Raw genomic sequence first — 27,004 nt, forward strand, 5'->3', positions numbered from 1 at the left:
TCTTAACACTTAAAAGCTGAATGATGGGGGCCAGCAGGTGGTGTGGTTGTTAAAGCACTGGACATACCCACATGGCTGACCACAGTTCGAGTCCTAGACTTGGTGGCTTTCTTTCTCACTTTCTTTTTCTCTTTCTCTCACTGTCTCTGGTCAAATTAAAACAAATGAATGAATAAATAAAATTAAGTCATTCTAAAACAAAACAAAACAAAAAACACCACCGTGTGTCAGGTCAACCCTCCCTTAGAAGTGGGGAGGGCGACAGAGCTGGCAGGCAGAGTGATGAGGTAACCTAATTAGAATCAGGCCAGAGTAGAAGGTAAGTGAGCACATCCAGGACACAGAGATGCCTTTCTTCAGAGAGAAGGAATTCACAACAATCCAATAAAACCACCTATGGAAGAATGTCTTTGTATTCTTCGATGGGCCCACGGAAGAAGTGAACCATTAGTGAACAGCACAGTTTTAAGGTATTAATCTCTTTCCTTTTGCTCAGCGGTAATCTCCAGAAAATACGAACTACAAACTAGAATTCTGCTTATGGGTCTAGAAGATTAAATCAGGTCATAGACATGCAAGCCAGCTGTCTTGACTTACCCTCTTCTTAAAGCTGGCTATCTTTCCAGGGCCTGGAATATATTATTCCTTTCTTATCTACAAGGATTCTTCAGTGACCCTTAAGCGCAGGAAACCTGGGGCCTGCTGGTTCCAGCCATCTCTCTGGATCAGAGTCAAGGGGGCGTGAACACCACTTAACACTGCCTGACACAGGAGGCTGCACTTTGTCAAACCAGCTACTATATTAAACCAACACTGGACATTTCTGCATCTTTTCCAAAGAGAGAACTGCCTGGATTCCACTTTTGAAATCGCACAGCTAACCCAGTACTTTATTAACTGCACAGCACACTGTCCTAACGTCCCTGTCACTTCGCTCACCATAATCTTTTCTCATTACATATATTTGTGTAGGGCTCCTCCTGGTCCATGTGGGAGACTGAAACTAAGGTCCCGCTGAGAATTTTTTTTAACTTCAGATGTTTTTAAACTGTTCTAATTTGCTAGGGTAACTGTGTATTACTATTATATTTTAAACAATTTTTGGTAAATATGAAGTGTTTCACCAAATCATAATGTAATCATACCTTTAAGTTAGCTATTTTTTTCACAAATTATCCCAAGGAAATAAACTAGTACAGCCTGAATGTCTCACTGCAATGATATCCAATGTAGCAAAGAATTAGATACCATCTACATTCTTTACATTAGCTTACAGATTATAGCACATTAATTTGATGGGATATTACTTTTTGTTATAATTGTAAAAGCTTCATGAGTGGAAAACCTTGAGCTCTTAAGAAAAAGGCAATATTCCAAATAAAAATTATACCACAAAAAATATAAAACAAATATATAAGAAAGATTTTAAAACATTATATATATTAGAGTGGTAGAATTTGTGGGTAATTTGAAAACATCTTGTTGATATTCTTTTACGAATATGAAATACTTGCTAACTGCTGCTGAGGAAAATTAATTTTGCCATAGTTCCAAACTAATGGGCTGATCAAACTGAGATACGGCATCTTACTTAGGGTTAACTGTACTGGAATTTATAAGCTTCCCTAAATTTTACTAAATCCACTAGAGGAAACCAAAGAAGTACCATGGATGGGGGATCAGCAGTTAGTGTAATGGCTATGTCGCTGGACTCCCATGTAGTTGACCGTGGCTCGAGTCCTGGACCTGGTGGATTAAAACTCATGCCAGGTGCATGTATGTGCGTGCCCAAGATCCTGAGAGGAGAAGGGATTGTGGCATGGCCATCCCCCTGGATTTCTCACTTTCTGCCTCACTGTCTCTCTCTGTCTGTCTGGCGAGTGCACGTGCCTTGTAGCAAAAACCTCTCCAAAAAAAAAGAAGTACCATGGATCAAAGTCTCCTGAATCTATGTGACATGACTTCGAAGTAGCCAGTGATCAAGCTTAAGGAATTTGCAAAGAATTTACAAACAGATCCACTTAATTTGAAAGCACTAAATGTATCAAATGCTGTCTAAATGAAAACAATGTCGTGGCATCATAACACCACCACAAGCATCAGTAATAATAACACTGCGAACTACACTGTTAAAGCTAGTTGCTATTCATGGACAGTATCTTTCTTTACCGTTTTTCACAATCAGCATTCTGAAGGGTTAGGGGTCAAGTTTTCTTCCCTTTGGTTACTCAGGACATGAAGATTTTTCAATGATCTCATAAGGGCTCAAGCCCCAATGGGTAGCTGTGCAAGCAATGGGAGGTGACGACCAGCAGTGACTCCGAAACCCAACAAGAAGCGTGAGTACGTGAGCGTGTGTGATTTCCCATGCTTCCATCCAAGAGAACACTGTACTGAAGCAATGTGTCTGAATGCATCTATTATGCTATCACCACTGCCTTATCCCACTCAGAGTCTTAACACTGGCTTAGTTCACCTCCCTTGGATACAATCTGACCATCAACTGGGGTGGAGGCTCTTGAGTAAATTTATGAGTTGGCTTCATCTAGGTAGCTTCTCAGGTGTGGTTTATCATCCACACCCTAATAACTGGCACCCTTTGCAAACAATTTTTCAATTCTGTTCATCCTCTTGGCTTGACAAGACAGACTGACCAAATCAGCCTGGGTAATCATTGCATCATTCCTAAAGTAGGGGCTGCAGATAGAGCCTACCGTGTAAATTTCCAACACTGTGAGAGGTCCCACATGCAAATTCCCTAAAGATGACCTTCTTTTTTTTTTTTTTTTTTTTTTTTAAGCCACCGGGTCCAGGACTTGAACCAGGGTCGACTACAGGGTCCAGCAACATAGCCATTACACTAACTGCTGGTCCCCCTAAAGTTGACCTTCTTCATCTTACATTCTCTAAAACAGTGACATTTCTCTGTATATAACATTGAGCAATAGACATTGTTCAGAATTATTTCTTTAGTACTTTATGAAAATATACAAATATTGGTAAAGGAGAATTGGTCTATTGACAAGTAAAATGTGAGGTACATTGAATGAAGTCATTATTGCTACTGTGATTATAGGGTATTGGATAAATCACACACAGATACACACACAAACACAGACAGAGTTTTTACAAAGAAGAACAAATGCTACAATACAGACAACAAGGCAGGGTCCCAGGAACCTGAAAGAAGGTTGCTAAGATACCTCCAAGAAATAAGCCCCATTTCAACACCACATCCCATTTGGGGGTTTTGTTGTTGTTGTTGTTTTTTAACTGTAATTTTGACCACTTAATCATCATATTCCATTCTAGCAATTTAGTAAGTTAAGATCACAAGAAGGAAAAGTGATAAGGGTTCTTACAGTCCTGGGAGTCAGTTTTTCTAGAACTCTCCTGCTGGGCTGGGTGAAGAGAACACGCTGGCCCTCCTGGGCTGGGATGAGGTGTATGTGTAGGTATGTACAGCTGATCCTAGAACTGGGTGGAAGCAAGAATTTGCGCAAGAACCAACAAGCCCACAGGACAGGAGCCCAGCCGAGCCTGTATTTAGCAGGTATAACCATCTATTTTCACGTGAATTATGATATGCCAAATTTAACCTTCATGCCATTCTGAATGATCCAACAGCACGCCAAGAAATTTAAGAAAGTGAAGAGGGTGTCATTGTATTAATTACTAGTCTAAGACATTGCTTTAAAGAATGAGCCATAAAAACTCACGATATTATAATTCAAGTCCTAGCCCCCAAAGTTTCCTTGGGCTAAAATTTTACAAGTCTGAGAAAAACAGAGAACTCACTAGTTTCTCCTTAATTTTTAAGCCGACTTAGGAGCCTGATTACCTCATCCAAACCTTCTAGAATAAAAACTCCCTGAAAACAGAGACTGTTTTTGTTTTTCCTCTCTGCTGTTTCCACAGTAGTAAGGCACTGGAAGCCTCAGAATTTGTGTGTTGAGTGGAGGAATACACCTCAAGAGCTTACTAGATTTAGATTTAGTCTTTAAATCTGTTAGTGTACACACATACACACACAATTTAGCGCTACATCACAGTGGTGTAGTAAAGAGGAAAATAGAGACAGAATTTAGAGAGTGGTGGAGCTTGTTAAACCACCACCTCCTCTGATGGGAAGGAAGCGAGAACGCAGGGCTACGAGATGGCAGAGACCCAGCATATGCCCGCCCCACTGGGATATGGAGGACAGTTAGTGCCATCACGGTTTCTCTCTCCCATCCTGGTCACTGCACAACCATAGTAAGACGATTCTCACCAGGTATTCTTCCACTTACAGAGCCACACCTGTACCGCTGAGCACAGTGGCTCTCGAGCAAACATTCGTTTCCTCATGTTCCAGAGTACTAAGGAAGGGGGTGGGCCCGGGGAGCTCTCTAACTCATCCCTCTCTTCTCCCTGCTGCCGCTCTCAATACTGCTAGTCTGGACAATCCCATTCACTTCCTGGGTAAATGTAAACTTTTTTTTTTTAAACCTAGAATTTTACTATGGCATGGATTCCTTGATCTCTCCTGACCTCCCAGCTGTAGAGATGAGTTTTTAGGAATCAGCATGTATGGAGCTCCCTCGTGTTTAAGGTTCTCATACCCCTAGCTGTCTACTGCAGGAGGACTTCATTTGCTTTTCTTCCCACTCAGTCTTTTTTTTTTTTTTTGGAGAGATTTTCACTGTAGGGCGCGTGTGCTCGCCAGACAGACAGAGAGAGACATAGAGACAGAAAGCGAGAAATCACCCCCCAGGGGGGATGGTCACGCCGCAATCCCTTCTCCTCCATTCTCCTCTCGGGATCTTGGGCATGCACGCACACGTGCCCGGCGTGAGTTTTAAGCCACCGGGTCCGGGACATGAACCGTGGTCGACTACGTGGGAGTCCAGCGACATAGCCATTACGCTAACTGCTGGTTCCCCCCACTCAGTCTTTAGACCAAGTGTAAGCAATTCCTCTTCCAGGAAGCTCTCCCTGATGCCCTTTCCCTGTGTCTCCACAATAACCTATGCATAACTTCAAAGAGCTTCATACAACATTGAGGGTTTTCTGTTTGTTTTTATTGTGGCGGTTGCTTTAGTTCTTTCTTCAGTTAATCCATTAGTTCTATAGAGGATGGTGTCTTCTAGTTATTCCCGCACTGGCTCATCCGGCACATAATAATTACCTTTAAAAGGCTTGACACATGCATGAGTCACTGAATGATCTGGAGTTTAGCTGTACATATAACACGGACAACTTCCTGTATTTTTTGGAAAATGGTTTTCTTTGATTCTTCTCATTTGCTACTTGGAAACTAGATATTACCCTTCTCATAAAACTGGTCTACAGAGTCACTGTTAGGAAAGGCAGAATCGTGACTGGCAAATCGAAGGGGTTAACCCTGTAGTAGTATAATTTCTAAACAGCATTTCTAGGACAACATTATCAAACACTTGTAGTATAAATGCTCTCTATAAGGTTTACTTAAGACACATTATTTTTTTTGAAAATTTTTATTTATTTATTTTTATGTTTCTATTATTATTTAATTTGAGGAGAGAAGGAGAGGGAGAGAGGGAGGGAGGGAGGGAGGGAGGGAGAAGGAGGGAGAGAGAGAGAGAGAGAGCACGAGCGAGCAAGCCACCAGGTCCGAGACTCAAATCGTGGTCAGCCATGTGGGAGCCTGGCACCTTAACCACCATGCCACCTGCTGGCGCCAGGACACATTCTTACAGCAGGATAGTTTCTAGGAAAATGTCTTTCAGACTTTTTAGCAGATGTATCCTATAATGAGTAGTTTTCAAAAGGCTCATGGAAAATGCTTAATAAGGAAAAACCATTCCTGGACTTTAATTTTGTTTTTGGCACCAAATAAGCTCATACTTTATTTCCGTTTTTCCACAACTTTCTGAAGTCCCCTTATATACTCCAGACACAGTTCTCTGAAATTGTTTTCTCCAATGCCTGAACTTCAATTCTCCCATATTTGCTGTTCTTATCCCTACCCATTCTTCAAAAGCAGAATCAAATGCCTCTCTCTATGGAGACTTCCTTCATCGCAGACACATTGATTCTTGTAGTCTCTTCCAGCAGGTCACCTTTGTATCTGTCACACCCAGCACATATACAGCAAATGTGCAATAATGACCATAGCAACAATGGTTCTTTCTTTACATTCTTTAATACTTAAAATAGCCAAGATCAGGGGAGAGCTTAGCCAGAACCATGGTATACCAACACACTAGGATATTATGCTATTAATTAAAATGACCTATAGGCCCAGCCATCGTGATCATTTGCAGTGACGACACAAGTGCCTTGCCAAGCTAGAAGCCCTACAGTCAACTGCAGGTTCTGATCCCAGGGCCGGCTTGAAAACACGCTGGGTGCACACATGGGTGTCCAGGACCCTGAGGAGCTGGAGGGAAGGAGAAATGGGATTCTGGTGTGATGAGACCCTGTCAAGGGTTTGGTTTCTCCCTCTCCCTCGAAAGTATGTGTTCTCTATCAAAAAAAAAAAAAAAAGAACTTTTATGTCACTTCTGCCCATTTATGTAAAGATTAATATAAAATAGTGCTTGTGGAAAAAAATATGCAGAATATAAATAATGGCCACAATTTTTAAAATTTCTGGACACACATTTACAAGGCAATTTGAAGCTGTAGAAATAAACTTGACATTGATTAGCATGAACATCTTTAAATGCATATTCATAATTTATAGTCTCACACTGCATACATCTTAAATGATCCTGCACTTAATATGTAGCCAGGACGGTCTCACTACCTCAGAAATCATCAAAAACGTGCCCAGTGGCCATGGCTGGGAATCTTCTTAAATGCTTTAATGTAACATTGTTTTTTTAAGTCCAAGTTCTCTAAAAATGGACTTCGAGGAGCTTAACTCATCATATGACACCTGTTTGATAAAAGCTTTGAAACCATCAAACCAAATCTTTCAGACTGCCTCCCTCAACGTGGACGTCCTAACCAGGTTTGGTTAGGAGCATGGATTCAGTGCGTGGGAATATTAGGCCAAGCCCGGAGTGCAAATAAGTCAAAGAGGAAAGGCTGAGACCCAACACCAAGACAGAGGGAGGCAAGTGCTTCCTGCCGTTCTTTCCACTTGTTATCTGGGCCTCCCCCAACAGAACCTGCATGCGGTGAGGAGGGTGGAACTCACATTCTTCCATGAACACCTGCACTTCTCACCGCAGGACAAGAGACATCTTCCAAGAGGTCATGTCCTGAAGAGACATGTCATAAAATATTCTACTTCAGTGAAGAAGGCTCCTATGTCTGCTACTATGCCAATTCCCCTGAATGTTGAAGAGTCCATAAATGGCACACACTCAGTTAGAGCAACCTCTTCTTTGCTGTTTTACTTTCTGGTTATTTCCCTGATATGATTTAAGGATAGTAATAAGATACTTTCTAACACCAATAACCCAGATCAGAACCAACTGCTTCCAGCAACACAGTCATTTTTTCGGTGGCTTGTTAGGGTGTTTTATTACCTGCCTCAGAGGCACGTACATCCGATACAAAACATTCTGACCGTTAGTTTTCCATTTCATATTCTTTTTTGGGGAGGTAGAGTGTTTTGGCCAAAGAGTGTTGCACTTGCAGAAAGAGATAGAGACAGACAGTGAGAGGAAACGTAAAAATGGTTTCCCGGGGGGATGGCCATGCCATCCCTTCTCCTCTATTCTCCTGGGATTTGGAGCTTGCATGCACACATGCCCAATGTGATTCTCAAGCTGCCAGAGCCGGGACTAGAACCGCCATTGCCCACGTAGAGTCCAGCGCCGTAACCACCATGTTACCAGCTGGCCCCTCTATTTCACATTCTAGTCATCATTAATATGAGAATCACATGTTTTTCTTATACTCAAACCCAGTTGCTAACACCTTTCTTAGCACTTAAGTTATCTGTGAGTGTGGTGTTTATGATCTCCACCAGGTTTCTTAGCCACAGAGGACCTTCAGAATAAGCTAGATAGCTCCTTTAACTCCCAACATTATAACGAAACCCTTCTTATATCCTCCCCCACCCCCAAAAGGTTTTTGCCATAGGGTAAGTGCATTCACCAGAGAGACAGAGAAAGGGAAAGTGAGAAATCAGCCTCCAGAGGGGATGGCCACACTGTAATCCTTTCTTCTCCAATCTCCTCTTGGGACTTTGGGCATTCACACATGTCTGGCATGATCTTTAAACCACTGGGTCTGAAACCTGAAGCAGAGTCGGCCATGTGGGAATCCAGTGCCTTAATCACCACGCCACCTGCTTAGTCCTACCCTTTTAGTATCTTAAGTTCAAGATCTATAGCCATACTTTTCCAGAACCTGTAACACAGGTTTTCAATGATATGCCAGATAAAAATTCATTTTCTTTCTTTCCTTAAAACTTCCTTTTCCCAAAGGAAGAGCTCATTATGAACCCATGCAAAGGCTCACATTTTAGAGATTTAGGAAGGACAAGCGAAAGTGGGGCAGGGGCTGGGGAGGAGGATCTAGAGTTAGGGCTTTTTGTTTAACTCTGATAAACTCTCAACTGCATCATCATGTCAGGCTTTCTGAATCCAAACTCTGAACAATGTCACTTGAGTAACAAGGTGAAACCAGAGGCACCACACTAAAGGTCAAGGGCGTTAGAGCGGACTCGTGTTTATAGTCCACATATGGTCATGTTGAGTGTTTTATTTCCTTGGCCATTAAAGATAATACTGCAAAAGCCCAGAGCCTGTGGACTTTCTGAACCTGAAACTTCATCCTCTGGAGAATTCATTTGTTTTCTCTCTCTGTTTGATTCCAGCTTATTAGATGGAGTTTCTTCCCCAGATTCTGACTGAAGTGACTCTAAAGCTAAAGAGATAAGATTACCTAGGAACCGCAGAGATAAAGGCACAGTTGCCTTGCTGATGAGCCCGGCTCAATGCTCCAATAGGAGAATCCATATTTAGCCTTAAGAAAAAGATATGATTTTACCATCTGAGAGCAATTACTTGTCCTCATTTCTCATATGCAGAGGCTTCCATTAATATTGAATGAGATGGAATTTGCAAACTGCCCAACACAATGTCTGGCAGTCAGTGCTCAGACGATAAGTAGTTTTTATTGAAATCATCATTATTATTTACTGTCTAGGAAAGAGACGGACTGAAAAACCAGAACACCAACTATTTGTTTGGTGCTCTAAAGACAAGCTGTAACTTTTTATCTTAGACACTAATATACCTATACAATGCCAAGTTTCTTATAAAGGGAAGATTCTATAGGGTAAAAAATCTTTTTGCTAAAATCAAGGGCCACTGATCCTCTGCTCTCCCCTCCAACCATGACTTAATGAAAAAACAGACACAAACTAGCATGGTAAGTTCAAAATAATTTTGAATTTCTTTAAAAAAAGAAAAATTTAAACTAGTACATTTATTTTTTAAGTAATAATTACATCTAAGTAAAATATTTCTCTGTTCTAAAACTAGAGGAAGGTAAAGAAAAAGATGGAACAGTAGGAACTGTTGAGAGTCAGGAAAAGCTTAATGTTAATGTGATGTCTCTCTAACTGCAGTCAATAGGCACTAAGAACAAGTCTTAACAATACTGTTAAATTAGATGTAAGACATACAAACTGTTCTTAGAAAGTTCTTCTTCTTTTTTTTTGGAAAGGTTTTTGCTATAGGGCACGTGTGCTCACCAGACAGACAGAAACAGAGAGACAGAAAGTGAGAAATCACCCCCAGGGGGGATGGCCACGCTGCAATCCCTTCTCCTCCATTCTCCTCTTGGGATCTTGGGCACGCACGCACACACGCCCGGCGTTGAGTTTAGGCCACTGGGTCTGGGACTTGAACCACAGTCGACTACATGGGAGTCCAGCGACATGGCCATTACGCTAACTGCTGGTCCCAGTAAGTTCTTCTAACTGAGTGATCATAGGGTGATTAGTTATTAAGACCATCTTAAGCTCTTAAAGACCTCTCTTCTGCAAAGATAACTTACATATTCAAAGCTTGGAGTTAGCCTGCGTGTTTTTGAGTTGCAAACAACTCAGCACCAGGCTTTATTAGTCAAATGGGATTTGTACCACACTGAAAAAAACTGAATCCCATCTCCAAATTAAAGTATACCACGGGTTAGAAGAATATGGAAATGTCTTTCAAAATGCGTGGTCCAGAGGAAAAATTTTCTTAAAAATGATTCACCTTTTAAATCCTCATCCAAGGGTCAGCAGACGCCATAGCGATTACGATTCCGTCACTGGACTCCCACGTGGCCGACTGCGATTTGAGTCCGGGACCAGTAGCTTGAAAATCACACTGAGTGTGTGTGTGTGTGCATGTCCAAGATCCCAGGAGGAAAGTGAGAAGGGATTGTGGTGTGGCCATCCCCCCGAGGGTGATTTCTCACTTTCCCCCTCTCTGTCTCTGTCTCCCTATCTCTGGCAAGCACACGTGCCCTAAGGTAAAAACCTCTTAAAAAACAAAAATGAAAACAAAAAACTCTTATCTAAACAGACTCTTTCACTTATGTTCTGAAAAGGGAACAAAAAAGGTTCTTCCCTCAGGAGGTTTCGAAACAGAGCAAAATACTTAGAAAGATGATTATCACAACAGATGAACAGAACCTGTAACTATTATAGTTCCACCAACTACACCCAGAATGTGTCTTGCTTTCACGCTTTGTTTTCATGGAAACTGCTATTTCAAAGAGTTGAGGTGTAATAGCAAAATTATGAAAAATTACAAAGGAAAAAGGGAGTATACCAGAATCTCATCTAAGTGAAATTTATTTTGCAAGAATTAAAAGCAGCACTCAAAAAAATCACACTGGATTTCTAAGCAAGAGGACATTAAGGCTTATAAATACCATAAATAGTTCATCAATGCCTTCTAACTGTAAGATTTCATAACTGTAATTATAAAAACAAAAATTATCAAAAGTTTTATGAAAAAATTAATCTGTCCTATTATATTAACAGCCTGATCATTCTGTACTTAGACACCGAATGAAACACTCTAATAGGACTACATCAGGTAATATTTACTTCTGTAACTCACCAAAACTTATTACTTTATAATATGTAACGGGCTGGGCTAGCCAGGTGGCATGGAAGTTAAGGTGGTTGGATCCCATGTGGTCAAATACATGGTTTGAGTTCCAAATCTGGCAGCTTGACAAACATGCTGGGTGCGTGTACGTATATGCCTGAGATCCGGAGAGGAGAACGGAAGCGAAGGGTATGTGGCCAAACCCCACACACCCCACCCGCCCCGGCCAGGGGAAGATTTCTCTCTCTCTCTCTCTCTCTCTCTCTCTCTCTCTGGCAGGCTCATGAGCCCTACAGCAAACTTAAAAAGAGAAAAGAAAAGAAAAAAGAAAGGAATGGTCTCAAATTAGAGTAAAAAACTTTTATGGAAAAGTTTATTGAAGGAATGTTAGAAATTTCTAGATGCTAATTCTAACCTTTCAATGTCAAAGCAATTTTTTCACATACAAAGAAAGCCTTTTCATGTGCACTGATTTTAACAATCCATCATTGAATAACCTAAACAAAATGATTCTATATTAAAATGATTTACTATCTAGAAGTGTCGAGGGCAACTTTCAGGCATGCTACACGTGTGTTCACAAGAAACAGCTCACTTTGAAACTCAGGAAAGCTGTTACAACGCCCATTTGCAATGTACACTAGCACCCAAAATACTCATTTCTAAGAAGCACTGTCCAATAAAAGGGATGAAAGGGCCCAAGCTCCTTGCAGAACTCACTGAGTCCAAGGCTATGTCAAGGAAGAGCCTGGAGCATCTGTGAGAGCCATACAATGTGGAAGTGCTCAAAAAAGGATAGAAGCCATGCGGGATGGGGATCAGGACCAGCCTAAAGAGCTCCTGGTGGCCAAGGCTGGATCAGTTCGACAAGAACATGCATCCTGGTAATCCTGGGTTATAACCCACAGAGTAAAATAACCATCCATGAGTCTACACTAATATGAATTAAGGAATGACTGAATGAATGAATGAATGATAAGGAACAGCTCTTCCTCACTAAAGAATTCCAGTTTTAATAAATGTCCAAGGAATAAAGAAGATCTAAAAATAACTATCAGGCAAATAATTATTATATACTAATAATTATTTAGCAAGATCTGCCGCTGAATGTGAAACTCAGTGGGTGACAGCTGGAAAAGCAGCAGGATGTTTGCACAGTCTCAGCCCACCTGCCCCAACATATTTATTAATCATGAAGGGGATAGCAGTTACTTTAAAATGGAGAGGTTACCATCCCCAGTAATAAGAAAAACCCAAACCAAGAAGTAACCCCTTGAGGCAGTGACAACGATACATTATTACTTTATTTTTAAATTTTAGGCTGTCGCCATAGAGTACGTGCACTCGCCAGAGAGACATAGAGAGACTGTGAGAGGGAAAGGGAGAAATCATCCCCCCAGGGGGAACGGCCACACTCAAGTCCCTCTTCCATTTTCCTTCTAGGATTTTCATCAAACACACACATATGTCCAGTGTGATTTTTTAAGCCTCCAGGTCTGGGACTCGAACCGTCTGCTATGAGAGAGTACAACATCTTAATTACCATGTCACTGCTGGCCCTCATTATTACTTCAGAATTCTTCATCGTAAACATTAGAAAATATCAAAAAGTTCCAAATGCAGTCATTCCACAAAATAACTGACCAGTAATGTTCAAAAGTATTAAGATCATGGAAGACAAGGAATGAATGAGAGATTGTCATGAACTGTAGGAGCATAAGTCAGAACAACTAAATCCTATGTGGATCCTCTGTCAGATCCTGAAACAGAAAAAAAGACAGTGGAAAACTGGATGGAATGCTAACAATTTCTGTTGTTTAGCTAGTGGTATCACACCAATGTAAATCTCCCAATTTTGACACTTAAACTATGGTCACCTAAGGAATTAAAGGAAATTGTGTGAAGGGTGTGTGTAAACTCTGTACCACCTTTCTAACTTTCTCTAAACCTAACATTATTTCAAAATAAAGGGTTTCTTAGAACTGATGGAAGAAGAAAGTAACCATGGTTACTCTTATTCCATTGAGTTTTCTTCTCTTGGGACTTTTTATAAAAGATCTCCCTTTGCTTAGTTGGCCAAGAAAAAGCATAGAAAGGTACGAGTCTGGCGATGCGGACACACAGAACATCACATGGGCTTCCTGAAAAATGTCTTCCTTCTCTGGTGTAGCTACACTTTTTGGTTAGCCTTGAACAAAACAAAGGCTTTACCTTTAGAACATGTTAGCAAATCCCCAAACTGGTCTTTCTTGGATGATGCCAAAGTAGAGAAACTGGGTGCTCACAGAATCTGTCAACAAGCAAAAGATTTCTTGGCATAAAATCTAAAGCTGTTTAAGAGTGACTTGCAGCAACGGGTGGAAGGTAATGAAAGCTATGCTGGGAGCGCAGCGGGGTGGGGTAGGGTGTACAGAGGGCGAGAGAGAGGAGTCCAGGAAGCACGTGTGTGCTACTAGCTGCTTCCTCACCCAGTATTAAGTTGGCCAATGATGCGTTTAAACTCCCTGTTTACAGAGCCCATTCACACACCTACGAGGGCTGCGTTGTTTATAGTCTACTTAAAATACATATATATATATTACCAGACTATATGAGACTAAAAAGAGACATGTCATTTTTTTCTCTGTTTCTCTCCAAGCATTTATTTATTTGTTTGTTTAGGCTTTTACCATTGGGTATGTGTGCCTGCTGAAGAGAAAAAGAATGAGGGAAAGTGAGAAATCACCCTCGAGGGGGATGCCCATGCCACAATTCCTTCTCCTCCATTCTCCTCTCAGGATTCTGGCCACACACACACGTGTGTATACACACACACGGTGTGATTTTTCAAGGCACCATGTCTGGGACTTGAACTGTGGTCAACTATGTGGGAGTCCTGTACCTTAACCACTGTGCCACATGATGATCCCTTCCCTAAGCATGTAATTACTTAATGTGATGTTCTAAGATAACAATGGGCAGCACCTACCACTACACTAAAAAGGCATTTTTAAAAAAGGAAAAGAAATTATTGCTGCCCAGCAAAAGGCAGTATGTGCTACAATGAGGTACTATTCAGCCCTAAAAGGCAAGAGGATTCTGACATAGGTTAGTACATGGAAAAACCTTGAAGACATTATCTTAGTAAAATAAGCCAGTTGACAAGAATAAACAAATAAACGAACACTGTATGATTCCACTTATATGAAAAAGCTAGAGTAGAAAATTCAGAGACAGAAAGTAAAATGACTGACAGGGAGAAAGGGGAAAGGGAGTTAGTTGTTTAATAGGTTTAGAGCTTTTGTTTTACAAGACAAAAAAGGAGTTCTAGAGACTGCCTACACAATATAAAGTACTTAATATTACCAAGCCATACACTTAAAAATGGTTAAGATGTTAAGTTTTAACGTTACATATATTTTAACAGGATTTAAACTTAAAAATGTTCTTAAATAGTAGTATGTTCATATCTTTTGCCTCAGCAATTTTTATCACCTTAAAGATATACACAGGCAAGTATATACTGATATAGGTATATGATTGTTAATTGTTGCTTGTTTGTTTGTTTGTTTGTTTTTGCACCAGAGGGCACAGGCACTTGCTGGAGAAAGGCCGAAAGAGAGGGACAGGAACAGGCACCCGCCCATGGGAAATGGTCACACTGCAATCCATTCCCCTCCATCTCTCCCTCCCTTTGGGTTTTGGGTATACACACATGTGCCCAGTTTGTTTTTCAAGCCACCAGGTCCAGAACTCAAATGGCACAGTTGGTCATGTGGGATTCAGACACCTGAACCACCAGGCCAAGGAAGGTCTTTATTCTTTATGACAGAAAAACGAAACGAAACAAAACAAACCCCCCTGAAAACATAGTAAATACCCACTAAAAGAAAACCCTTAAAACGAAGTGCAGTAGCTCTGTACAATGGGTACATGCAACACTTGGAGGAGTAATGTAAATCTACACGCACTGACGTAGAAGATGCTCTTAATCTAAAGTAAAGCAAAAATTTTAAAGGAGTTAAAATGTAGACAAAGTACATGACAAAGTATATTTGCATGTACATGCATAGAAAATGTGTGGAAGGATGTACACCGAGCATAACAGGGGCCACTATAAGGATGATATGGAGAAACAATGGGGTTTTAACCCCGATTTTTAAAATAACAAGTAGGAACTATGTTTTTAAAAACAATAAAAAATAACATGGCTAATCCTGCAGTGCAGAAGGAGCCAGATTCCACATGGCTGACTGTGGTTCACATCCTGACTTTGGTGGCTTAAAAACATGTGGGGTATATGTACACGTGTGCCCTAAATCCTGACAGGGTGGAGATATGGAAGTAAAAGAATTGGGGCGTGACCACGCCTCACTGGGGGTTTTCCTTTCTCTCTTTCTCTGGCGAGTGCATGCACCCTCCCCGGCACTAATAAAGGGAAATAACATATTGGCAGTTATATTTCTATATACCAGGAATGAACAATCCAAAATAGAATTTTTTAAAAAGTTCCATTTACAATTGCAGTTAAAAAATAACATATCTAAGAACAAATCTAACGAAGAAGGTAAAAACGCTTACATGCCAAAAACCTACAAAATATGACTGAAATAAATGTAAAAATATCCCTGGTTCATGTATTGGTATTCTTTTTTTTTTTTAATAGAGATTTTTTTTTATAGGGTGCATGCACTTGCCAGAGAGACAGAGACAGAAAGTGAAAATTCACCCTTCCCTCCAGGGGGGAAGGTCACGCCACAATAGATTCCTTCTCTTCCACTCTCCTCTTGGAACTTTGGGCATGCATGCATACATGCCTGGCATGAATTTCAAGCAGCTAGATCCGGGACTTGAACCTCATTTGACCATGTGGAAGTCCAGCAAAGTAACCTTTATGCCATCTGCTGGTCCCAGGAATTCTTAATTATGTCACAATGGCAATAATACCCTGAATCATCTGCTGATCCAATGTACTGTCTATCAAAGTTCTAATAGCCCTTTTGTTAGAAAAGGAAAGGCTGATCTTTAAATTCACATGAACTTCGAGAGCTCCAAATAAAAAGCAGTATTAAAAAATAAATAAATAAATTGAAGGACTTATGCCCCCCAATTTCAATGATTACAATGATCAAAAATAGCATGAAACTGGCACGAAGTTAGACATACAGACCAATGGCTAGAAGATAGCCCAGAAATAGATGTTCATGTATATGGCCAATTGATTTTTAACAGAGGTACAAAGACCATTTGATGGGGAAAGAGCTTTTCGACAAGTGGTACAAAACAATCCACTGTGTGAGAAATAAAGCTTCATTCACCTTTGTGTAAGGGCCGGAAGGACGGTCAGCCCGGTTGCCTCTATTCTCTTTTCTGCCCAAACTTAACCTACAGTGATGCACGTTCAAAGTGCTGCACCCTCCTTTCCAGACAAGGACCCTGACCCATGGCTGTTTCCAGAGCCCATATGCGAGAATCTGGCTAGGAACTCAGAATATATTGATTCAGTATGAAAGCTGTCTGTGACTCTTTTCCCAAGGTCTGGAAATGAATGGTTACCTTGTTCTCTCATCAGAAATGTTCTCGTGAGTAACCATCCAGAAGCATACACTCAAAAGCAGGAGGCTCACAGTATAGCTTCTTTCTTTCTTTCTTTCTTTCTTTTTTTTTTTGATAGGTTTTTGCCATAGGGTGTGTACACTCGCCAGACAGACAGAGAGAGACAGAGAGACGGAAAGTGAGAAATCACCCCCCAGGGAGGATGGCCATGCCGCAATCCCTTCTCCTCCATTCTCCTCTCAGGATCTTGGGCACGCACGCACACACACCCGGCGTGAGTTTTAAGCCACCGGGTCTGGGACGTGAACGGTGGTCGACTACGTGGGAGTCCAGCAACATAGCCATTACACTAACTGCTGGTCCCCAGTATAGCTTATTTCTAATTTGGATTCTCATCGTGGTGAAGTTGGAGGCTCGGAGTTCCTCCAGAGACACCGGGTCTCCTCCACCCTCTTCAAAGTTCTTTCATGGCAACAGTGATTCACATCAGAAAAGGCATTGTCCTTTCAGCTTCTCATTTTCTGGGTCATATAAATTAACACTTCTTTTAAGCAGGTACCATCTTATTTTCTTTCTATTTTTTTAAATGATAATTTCTGATTGACATATGTTCATTCTACATCTTTGCAAAGTTCAGCATTATTTTTTACCAACCATCATTTAAAAAACAAATTTTTTTTTTTTTAAATTTGCCAGAGGCAGCCAGAGAGTCTGAACAAGAAAATCTCAATGGGGCACAGTTCCACCACAACTCCTTCCCCTCCATTTCTCCACTCTGTTGGGATCTGGGACACATGCACATGTGCCCAGTATGTTTTTCAAGCCACCAGATCCTAAATTCATCTTATGCCTTCGGCCTTGTGGGAGCTGACTTCCTTAACCACTAGGCTATGGGGCCAGCCTCAACAAACAAATTTTAATTTAAGCTATTTGTTCTGACCATTTTAATGTGATTATCAGGAAACAAGAGAATATTAAATCAAAAGGCAGCTTTTCAAAACTTCTTAAAATCAAATAATTTTTAATAATAAGAGTGGCATAAAGCACTTACATATCTTTATTTTTTTAAAGTAACATCAATACAAAGTGTCCAAATCAAAAGGATTTATTTTCTATGTTAGAAGAAACCGAAAGAGGAGGAATAGGAAATATGACCTCTGTAAATTTTTATATTCAGCTTTTTAAGTATCTTTTTAAATGTCATTATTAACAATTACTAATGCTATTTCTAAAAATTCTGGAAACCAATAGCTGAAACCTTACTCAATAATTTTGAGCATTCAAAAATATCAATATTTATATGAATTTTGTGAATTTAAAAAAATCCTCAAGAATTCTCCACTTCATCTGTTGTATTTTAAGATATTTTATAAAATGTAAAACAATCTCAAGCTGATTAACAATCTAAGATTTCTGAGTATTGCTGGTTCACTTTAATCCTTTGGCAGAGCTGGTTCCCATCTTGAAATGAGAACTCTATGTTAAGGTGGAGGATTTAGAGACTTACGAAGTCAAAAAGAAATCATAACTCCTACATTTTTTAATCATCCGTCCTTCTGGTGTATGATTTACCCCATAATTCCCACCAGAAAATGAAGAAAGTTTTGAAGAACGAGTTATTTTCAATGTAAATCTCCAGCCAGCCTCTGTCAATCATGTTAGCCTTCTCCCCTAGTTAGCCTTTCCCCACATCCAGCCTGAAACCTACACCACTATTTAATTGCTTTGTGACTTCACATTTTATTAAGAGGCAGAAAAACATAAAGAGCTAAAACAAGGAGATAAGCCCATTGCCGTAAATTGTCCCCTTAAGCAATGAAACTTGCCTCTTTAGTGTAATAAGGTGGGCACTGTGAAAGCCCCACCAAGTGCAATTCCGCCTCCGTCTACGGCCCCCATCACTTACAGCACCCCACACAGTTCCCTGGGCTGCAGCGCCATCCATCAGACCCCAGGGCAGTCAAGTGCACACTTCTAACCCAGTGTGAAGGGCATAGTGCAGAAAGTCGCTTTGCTTTCTCACTACACTCACCCCAAATCTGTCTTCCCTTCCCTTGGGGAGACAAAGCAGAAGAACGATGCACGACATAGGGATGACAAATTTCATAACCTGACAGCTCACCATCTGCCATGCCATTCCCCAGAAATCAAACTTCAGTACTTGTTACAACCCAGGGAAGACACTGGCTGAAGGTTTACCAGCATGAACTTAGAAGAATTCAGTCCTTTCCCACTATACTGGGTTCCCTTTGAAAGCCCCATTTCTTTGTCCGCAAGTGAGATGGAAATCACTATCAGATTGTACTGCATTCCAGAATGTGCCCAAGCCCCTGCCCTCTGGAAGATTACATCCAAGGATTTGTACAAATGAAGTTAGGCTTGGTGTTCAAAGTCATGGGAAAAGATTAACTGGCAACTTCTCTAAGATGCTGTAAGGCAGAAAACAAAGGCTCCAACTGTTTTCAAAGCCCCATTGATGTGTACAAAAGTGGGTTTATGACACCATTGACAAAAACTATAAAAGTATATAGGGCTGTGTGTGTGTGTGTGTGTGTGTGTGTGTGTGTGTATGTGTATGTGTGTGTGTAAAACTCTATCACTCAGCACAAAAAAGGCAGGGAAGGAGATAGATAGATATAGATATAGATATAAATAAATAATATGTTATATATAATATATAACATATGTATTATATTACATGCATGTATTATATATTATATAGAATACTATATACATATGTGTGTGTAATTTTTTAAGAGAGATTTTTGCTGTAGGGCATGTGTACTTACCAGAGAGAGAGAGAGAGAGAGAGAGAGACAGACAGACAGAAATTGAGAAATCACCCACTAGAGGTAATGGCCACACTGCAATCCCTTCTCCTCTATTCCCCTCTCAGGATTTTGAACATGTATGCACATGAGCCCAGAGTGAGTTTTAAGCCTCTGGGTCTGGGACTCAAACCACATTGGACTACGTGGGAATTCAGCAATGTAGCCATTACGCCATCTGCTGGTCCCAGGAAGGATATATTAAGAGATGAGATGAGAAGGTAGACTGCAAAGTCCATCTTTTTTCCTGTATAAATGTTTTATTGTTTTACTACATGACCATGGACATGTATTACTTTTATCCCTAAGTTTAGAAATAAAATATGGAAAAGAATGGTGACCAATATTTTCCAAACCAAAAATTAGAATGCATGGCCTGTCAAAGCATTTCTGTGCCACATGTAGATGCAAGAGGCAGTTTGGGGAAAGTAATCGAGTCACTGGAACATTGAAGTCTCCAGGTTTCACTGGTTTAAAAGACACGGCAGGAAGAATGATCTAAAACAGGATTGCCTGAAATATCTAGCAGGTTTAGTAGCACGAGATATTGATCAAATGGTACAAATCTCTAAGCTGGTTACATTATGCCTTCAGTCCTCTTAGAAGCAGGTCACGATGGAGGACCCCAGAATCGTCTGTGTGGTACTGAGCCAGCACCCTCATGAGGAATTTCGCTCAAGTCAACGAACAGTTCCTGCATTTATTACATGCACAGAGGACTACCCAAGGAAAGAAAAGTATAAGAAATAAATAAATTCAGCACCCCTACAACCTGAACTGGGCTTCTCATAAAAGAATGATAAAAACTGCAATTGGCTACTCATTTGGGAAAAAACTTGATTTGTTTCCTATCTCAACTCATATTTCAAACTAAGTTTCATACAATGAAGTATTTAAAATTATAAAGAAAAACCATAAAACAGAAATACGGTTTCTGTTTTAGGTGAATTTCTATGCAATTTAGTGGCTGGCGATGTTGACAATGACTCTTATCTTCTAGAAATACGATAAGCACCAAGAGACCCCACTGTGGACAACACAGACACAGTCCCTGGCCTATGATGTTACGGGCCAGGAGGGAATCAGGAAAAAAAAATGTGAATAAATAAGGAACAATAAGTGCTCAAAGCGAGAAAATGCAGTATTACGAGATAGAGAATGCTGAAAGGAATGCCAGGCTGCACAGGCACCTCCCTCTGTCTGAGGCAGAATTCACACAGAAGCCTTAAAGACGATGAAGGTGGTAACAGCTAACTGCCAATGTTCAACTTTGTGCACAGGGTGGTTTTTGAAGAGCTTTGCCTGAATTAACCCACTTAATCCTCCCAACAATTCTGAGACGGATACTGTTATTACAATGATTCTGAATTTACCAGTGAGGAAGTGAAGTACTTTGCCCAAGGGCACAGGGCTAGTGAACGGAGGGCCAGGTAAACACACGCTCTAGAACTGCCTCTCTGAACGAGGAGTCAGCTATAAGGATGTGCGTGAGTGCGAGCGTATGTATGTAAGTGTGTTCACGTGCACATGTGCACATGTTCCAAGCAAGAGAACAGCACCGGCAGAATTCCAGGGGTAGGAAAGAGGTTGCTATGCTCCCTGAATTGAGAGGAGGCCAAAGGACTGGAACATGATGTTCAGGGGTGAGTGACAAGAGGTGGGGCTGGCGAGCAGGTAGAGCCAGATCATGCCAGGCCTTGCAGGCCGCAGTAGGGAGAATGGCAGGGCAGGCTCAGGCAGGGGTATGCAGATGTGATCACACTAGAAAGCAATTACGCCCCTGTGAAGGACAGACGGTCGGGCACAAATACCAAGGGATCCTTGCTTCCTGGTTACTCTGGTATGGAAACTATACAGGAAAAGATATAACTACCTACAATTAAATATTTATAACCCTTAAAAGCACTATATAGAAAAAGCAAAAGGGCTAAAAGTATTAACATTTTCAAAATAAAAATATTTTAAAATGAAAATACATTTGCGAATCAGTAACAAAAAATGCAAATTGAGAATTCACAAGAGAAAAAATATAAATGGCATATGAAAAAGTTGTTCATTTGTGTATATAACTGGGTAACTTTTTTTTTTTTTTTGAATCCACCATTCAATGTTAAGAAGGGTTTAGGAAAAGAGATCTGCTGTAAAATGGTGGCGAGACTACGAACTGGTTCAGTCTTCAAGGCAGAATCTATCAAAACCTCATTCTTTAAAGAAAAAATTAAGAGTAGCCTAAAAAATAAAGTTAGAAAAATATGCATGGGGCTGGCAGGTGGTGTGGTGGTTAAGGCACTGGACTTCCACATGGTTCTCTGCAGTTCGAGTCCAGGACCTGGTGGCCTGCTTTCTCACTCTCCCTCCTTCTCTCTATGGTCTAATTGAAAAGTAATAATAATAGTGATAAATAAAATTAAATTTATAAAACAAAATTATGCATGAACATACATATGCAAAGTGAGATTAAATAAAGTATAAACCTAAAATAGACTCTTCATCGACTTTTAATAATTACATAGCAATGATGATAAGAAGAAGAGAGGTTTATATCAATTGAGCAAAGCAGGTTGCATTTCTGTATTTAAAAATATTACTTAGGTGGGGCCGGCAGGTGGCATGGTGGTTAAGAGCGCTGGACTCCCACATGGCTAACTGCGGTTCAAGTCCTGGACCTGGTGGGTGGCTTTCTCACTTTCCCGCGCGCTCTCTCTCTCTCTCTTTCTCTTTTACTCTGTCCCTTTCTGGTCAAATTAAAACAAGTCAAACAAAATAAATATAGTTAAATAAAATAATTTTTAAAAATATTACTTAGGCATATACACAAAGAAAAATCTCTGAAGAATGTTAACATTGGTGATTTAATATTTGTAGGAGTATCCTTTTTTGTTTGTTTGTTTTAGGAGAGATTTTTGCTAGAGAGAGCATGTGCTCACCATAAAGCTGGAGAGAGACAGAGAGACAGAAAGTGAGAAATAACCCCGAGGGAGGATGGCCACACTGCAATCCCTTTTCCTCTATCCTCCTCTTGGGATTTTGGGCACGCATGCACATGCACCTGGTTGTGAGTTTTAACAACTGGGTCTGGGATTCGAACTGCGGTCACCTATGTGGAAGACCAGCAATATAACCATGATGTCATCTGCTGGTCCCAGGATTATTCATTTTTAACAGGTCTTTTATATTATCAATGTGTTTAATTTTTCTACAGCAAATATACATTGCTTCTTCAAATTAGGCAGAGTGTCTGAGCAGAATAAGATAAAAAACATCATTAAATCAAAACAGAGGCCACATGTGGTGGTGCAGTGGCCATGGAACACTCCACAATGCTGAAGCCACACGGGAAGGTCCCAGGCTTATGTCCTCAGGTCTCCCTGCAAGTGTCAGACAAGCATGTGAGTATCCACGATCCTGGCTGGCATCCTGGCTGGCTGGAGCTGGGTGGATTGTGGTATAGAGACCCTGTGAGGAGAGCCTATCTCTTTGTGAGTCTTTCTCTCGCTCATAGGATAAGCTTTTTTTAAAAATGGAGACAAGTTGAACTGTCTAGTAAAGGAGGTCTTGGGCAGGAGGTTCAGCGTAGATGAGAGATCAATCAGGAACTGGTAACGGTAGAACAGGATGTGGACACATCCATGTAGCCCAGCTTCTCAGTTCACAGGTTAGGAAATCATCTAGCCTCTTCCCACTTCACCTATATAATTATAATAACTATAAGGAACAGCTCTTATTGAAGGCTGTGTTGTCTGTTTGTCTGTTTTTCCACAGGGCACATTTACTTGCCAGAAGACAGAGATAGAAAGTGAAAAATCACTGCCCCCCGCCACCCCGCCCCCCGGGGGGATGGCCATGTCACCATTCCTTCTCCTCCATTCTCCTCTTGGGACTTTGGGCACACATACATATGCACCTAGCATGAGTTTCAAACCTCTAGGTCCAGGACTCAAACTGTGGTTAGCCATGTGGGAGTCCAGCACCTTACCGACCACGCCACCTGCTGGACCCACATCAAAAAGCAAGCATTGAGACCTATTGCTCCCTGTTTCTCCACTGAATGAAAATGCAAAGACCCACTGGCGAGAGGCATCAACACTGTCACTGCAGTACTGAATTCCTGAGCAAAATCACTCAGGGCAGGAGTACACCGGGCAGTGCTTCGTTTGGAAACAAGAGGGTCAGCGTAGCCTGTCATTTCTTTTCACTCTAGGTAACGAGGGAAATCTGCTTTCCTAATACTGACCCCTTGCCTGCCTGGTGCTGAGTTCACAAACACACACAGTACAGTAAGCGTACTCTAAAGCGGGATTGCTGGGTTACAGAACTGTTGAGCCTGAGCCCAGAAACCCTCTGGACCCTACCTCCTACACAGCAGAGGTCTTTGGCAGCCATGTCCTATCCCTCAGCCCACTTCTTACAACAGATATTCTAAATATTGGGTTGTCAGGAAAATCATGATGCATTTTTACATAGAAAAATACGTGATGACTTTTCCAACGACCTAACAGTTCCCCAGTTTCAAATCTAAAACTTCAAACTACCACTCTTCCTCTCCACAGATACAAGATGAGTACCCCTTATCCAAATGTTTCAAACTGTAAGTTATGAGTGTTTCAGGCTTTTTAAAAAACATTTGCATATATGTAATGAGATATTCCAGGTATGAGACCAAAGTCTAAACACAAAATCCAACTGTGTTACACATAGAGCTTATACCCATAGCCTAAAGGCAATTTTTATGTGATATTTTTGCCTTTCAATGGTTTTCTTAAGAATTATTTTTATTTAGATTTTATTTATTATCATTATTGTTATTATTATTATTATTATTTTCCAGTTTGATCAGAGAGAGAGAAAAAGTGAGAAAGCAAGCCACCAGGTCCAGGACTAAAACTGTAGTTGACAGTGTGGGAGTCCAGCACCTTTAATCAACCATGCTACCTGCCAGCCTCTGTGTTTCAATGTTTTGATCTGGGACCAGCAGATGGTGTAATGGTTACGTCGCTGGACTCCTACGTAGTCGGCCATGGTTCAAGTCCCGGACCTGGTGGCTTAAAACTCGCACCAGGTGGAACCAGCATTTGGTGTAATGGCTATATCGCTGGACTCCCATGCAGCTGACCATGGTTCGAGTCCCAGATCCGGTGGCTTAAACTCATGCCAGGTACGTGCATGTACATACCCATGATCCTGAGAGGAAATAGAGGAGAGGGATTGCAGCATGGCCATCCCCCCTGGGGGATGATTTCTCGCTTTCTGTCTCTCTGGCTCTCTGTCTTTCTGGTGAGCACACACGACCTGTAGCCAAAAACTCAAAAAAAAAAAAAACAAAAAAAAAAAACAAAAAAAAACTCACACCAGGTATGTATGTGTGTGTACCCAAAATCCCGAGAGGAGAATGGAGGAGAAGGGACTGCCGTGTGGCCATCTCACAGGGGGTGATTTCTCCCTTTCTGTCTCTCTGGTGAGTGCATGTGCCCTATAGCAAAAATCTCTCTTAAAAAAACAAACAAACAACAAAAAAAAATCAGTTTTGACTAAGACTGGTCATATGCGGCCACGTGTGGAATTTTCCATTTGTGTTGCTGTCTCATTGCTCAAAAGTTTCAGATTTTGGAGGACTTTAGATTTTAGATTTTTGGATTAGGGATGCTCAACCTAAATTTCTTCTCTTTATTAAGTTTTATTCAGGCCATAATGCTTTGGCCCTCTCAATGTTCCTTTCTACCAAAAAGCACCAGAATCAATATTCTTCATCTCTCCTGGCTGAAGGGTGCCCCTCCCAACCTTAATCTCAGCCAGCCCTGTGGACACTGAAGTCCTGGCTCCCTCAGCTTTCCTCCCAGTTTGCCCCAACCCCACCCAACTGAGTCTTCTTCACTTTGAGCTGGTTCGAGTTTCCTTGCCCCAACTCTGCTGCCTCCCTCCAGATGCCATCCCCTTTTGCTCTGTATTTTCTAGTAAATCTCTAGGTCTAGGTATGTACACCTGTACGCCTCATCATATCACGAAGCATCTAGAGTGAGGATTTAGGCCCTGCCGTGGTAGCACAGGCAGCAGAGTGCTGCTAGGTGATACTGGAGCTACATGAGAAGGCCTGGGTTCAGATCTTGGGCGACCTGAACATGCCGGGGGCACCTGTGGCTGCGGCCATAATCCTGGCTGGCTGGAAGATAGGTGGAGGAACTTCGGCAGGATGAGACCCTGCGAAGAGTGCCTATCTGTCTATCTGTCTTGTGAAATAAAGAAAGAAACGGAGTAAGGACTGAGAGAAGGCCAAGGGCACATGCCCAGCCCTGTCGCTGGCCATTTCCTTGACTTTAAACGAGCAAGCCACTGAGCCTTCCCAGCAACCTCCTCCCCTGTACAATGAGGTTAATGATGGCTGCTCTGCCTCCCTCACAGGTATGTAGTGAAGATCATGGAAGACACTGTGTGTGAAAGTGCACTGGGACCAGAAAGCACTTTAACAATCTAGTTATTCCTGTTATGACTCTCCCTTCATGACTCTTGACCTCTCAACATCTACTGAGGCAGGAGTGGTGACTGGCGATCTTCAGGTCGGTCACAGGGTTAACACCACCAATACTACAATGTCAGCACTTAAGATCCACTGTGAGTCACCAATTTTATAATAATCATATTCCATTCAAAAGAAGTCCAGCCTTTGGTTTTTAATGATGTGAGCATGGATTTCTGGAAGGCAACAGAACTGCTAACAATTATTGAGCATTACCAAGAGTCAGGTGCTGTTTTAAAGTACTTCACGAGAAAGGTTTTATTATTTCCACTTGACTGATGAGGAAACCGAGGCAGAGTAGCACAGCCACGGTTTGAATCCAGGCCTCTAACTCTGGAGCCCAAGCTCACTCACTGTCTCACGATTCTGTCAGTGAGAAAGTGGGTTCCAGGTGGAGAGAGGAAATCAGCGGAAGGCCATGGCTACTAGAGTACTGGGTATAAGAGAGTAACACAGATCTGCACGTATCACGTGTTATCCTATAAAAAGCCAGCACTGGCATTCACACTGCTGATGGCTGAGGCTCATCAGGCACTTCTACAAGCAGCCACTGAAGAATAGAGACTGGGGGACCAGCAATTAGTGTAATGGCTACGTCACTAGACTCCCATGTAGTCGACCACGGTTCGCGTCCTGGACCCGGTGGCTTAAACTCACACTGGGCACGTGTACATGCATGTCCAAGATCCTGAGAGGAGGATAGAGGAGAAGGGATTGGGACGTGGCCATCCCCCCTGGGGGGTGATTTCTTGCTTTCTTTCTCTCTGTCTCTCTCTGTCTTTCTGGTGAGTGCATGCGCCCTATAGCAAAAACCTCTCCAAAATAAAAAAAAAAAAAGAAAGAAAGAAAAGAATAAAGACTGGTATAGCTTTCCGAGAAAACCCTGAGGGAATGCATGAAGACCTGAGTGCTCTCTTTCCAGTGACACAGCAATGCCACTGGTATCCTAGTGAAAGAATCGTGGCTCTGTGCGTGGATGGTTATTGCAATGCTGATTGTAAGAGTCAACAGAGAGACAATATAAATGCCTGACAGAGATGAGGCAGGGGGATTACTGCTTACTCATATAACTGAACACTAGGCATCATAACAAATAT

At 41.4% G+C, this 27,004-nt stretch overlaps 1 protein-coding gene across 3 annotated transcripts in view; it reads right to left on the reverse strand.

Moving 5' to 3' along the window:
• The window catches only part of KANK1 (KN motif and ankyrin repeat domains 1), a 145,808-nt gene that overhangs the window by 117,344 nt on the left and 1,460 nt on the right, over positions 1–27,004 (reverse strand). The window lies entirely within an intron of this gene.

This window comes from Tupaia chinensis, unplaced genomic scaffold (assembly GCF_000334495.1).
Source record: "Tupaia chinensis unplaced genomic scaffold, TupChi_1.0 Scaffold000354_1, whole genome shotgun sequence".
Classification (NCBI taxonomy): domain Eukaryota; kingdom Metazoa; phylum Chordata; class Mammalia; order Scandentia; family Tupaiidae; genus Tupaia; species Tupaia belangeri.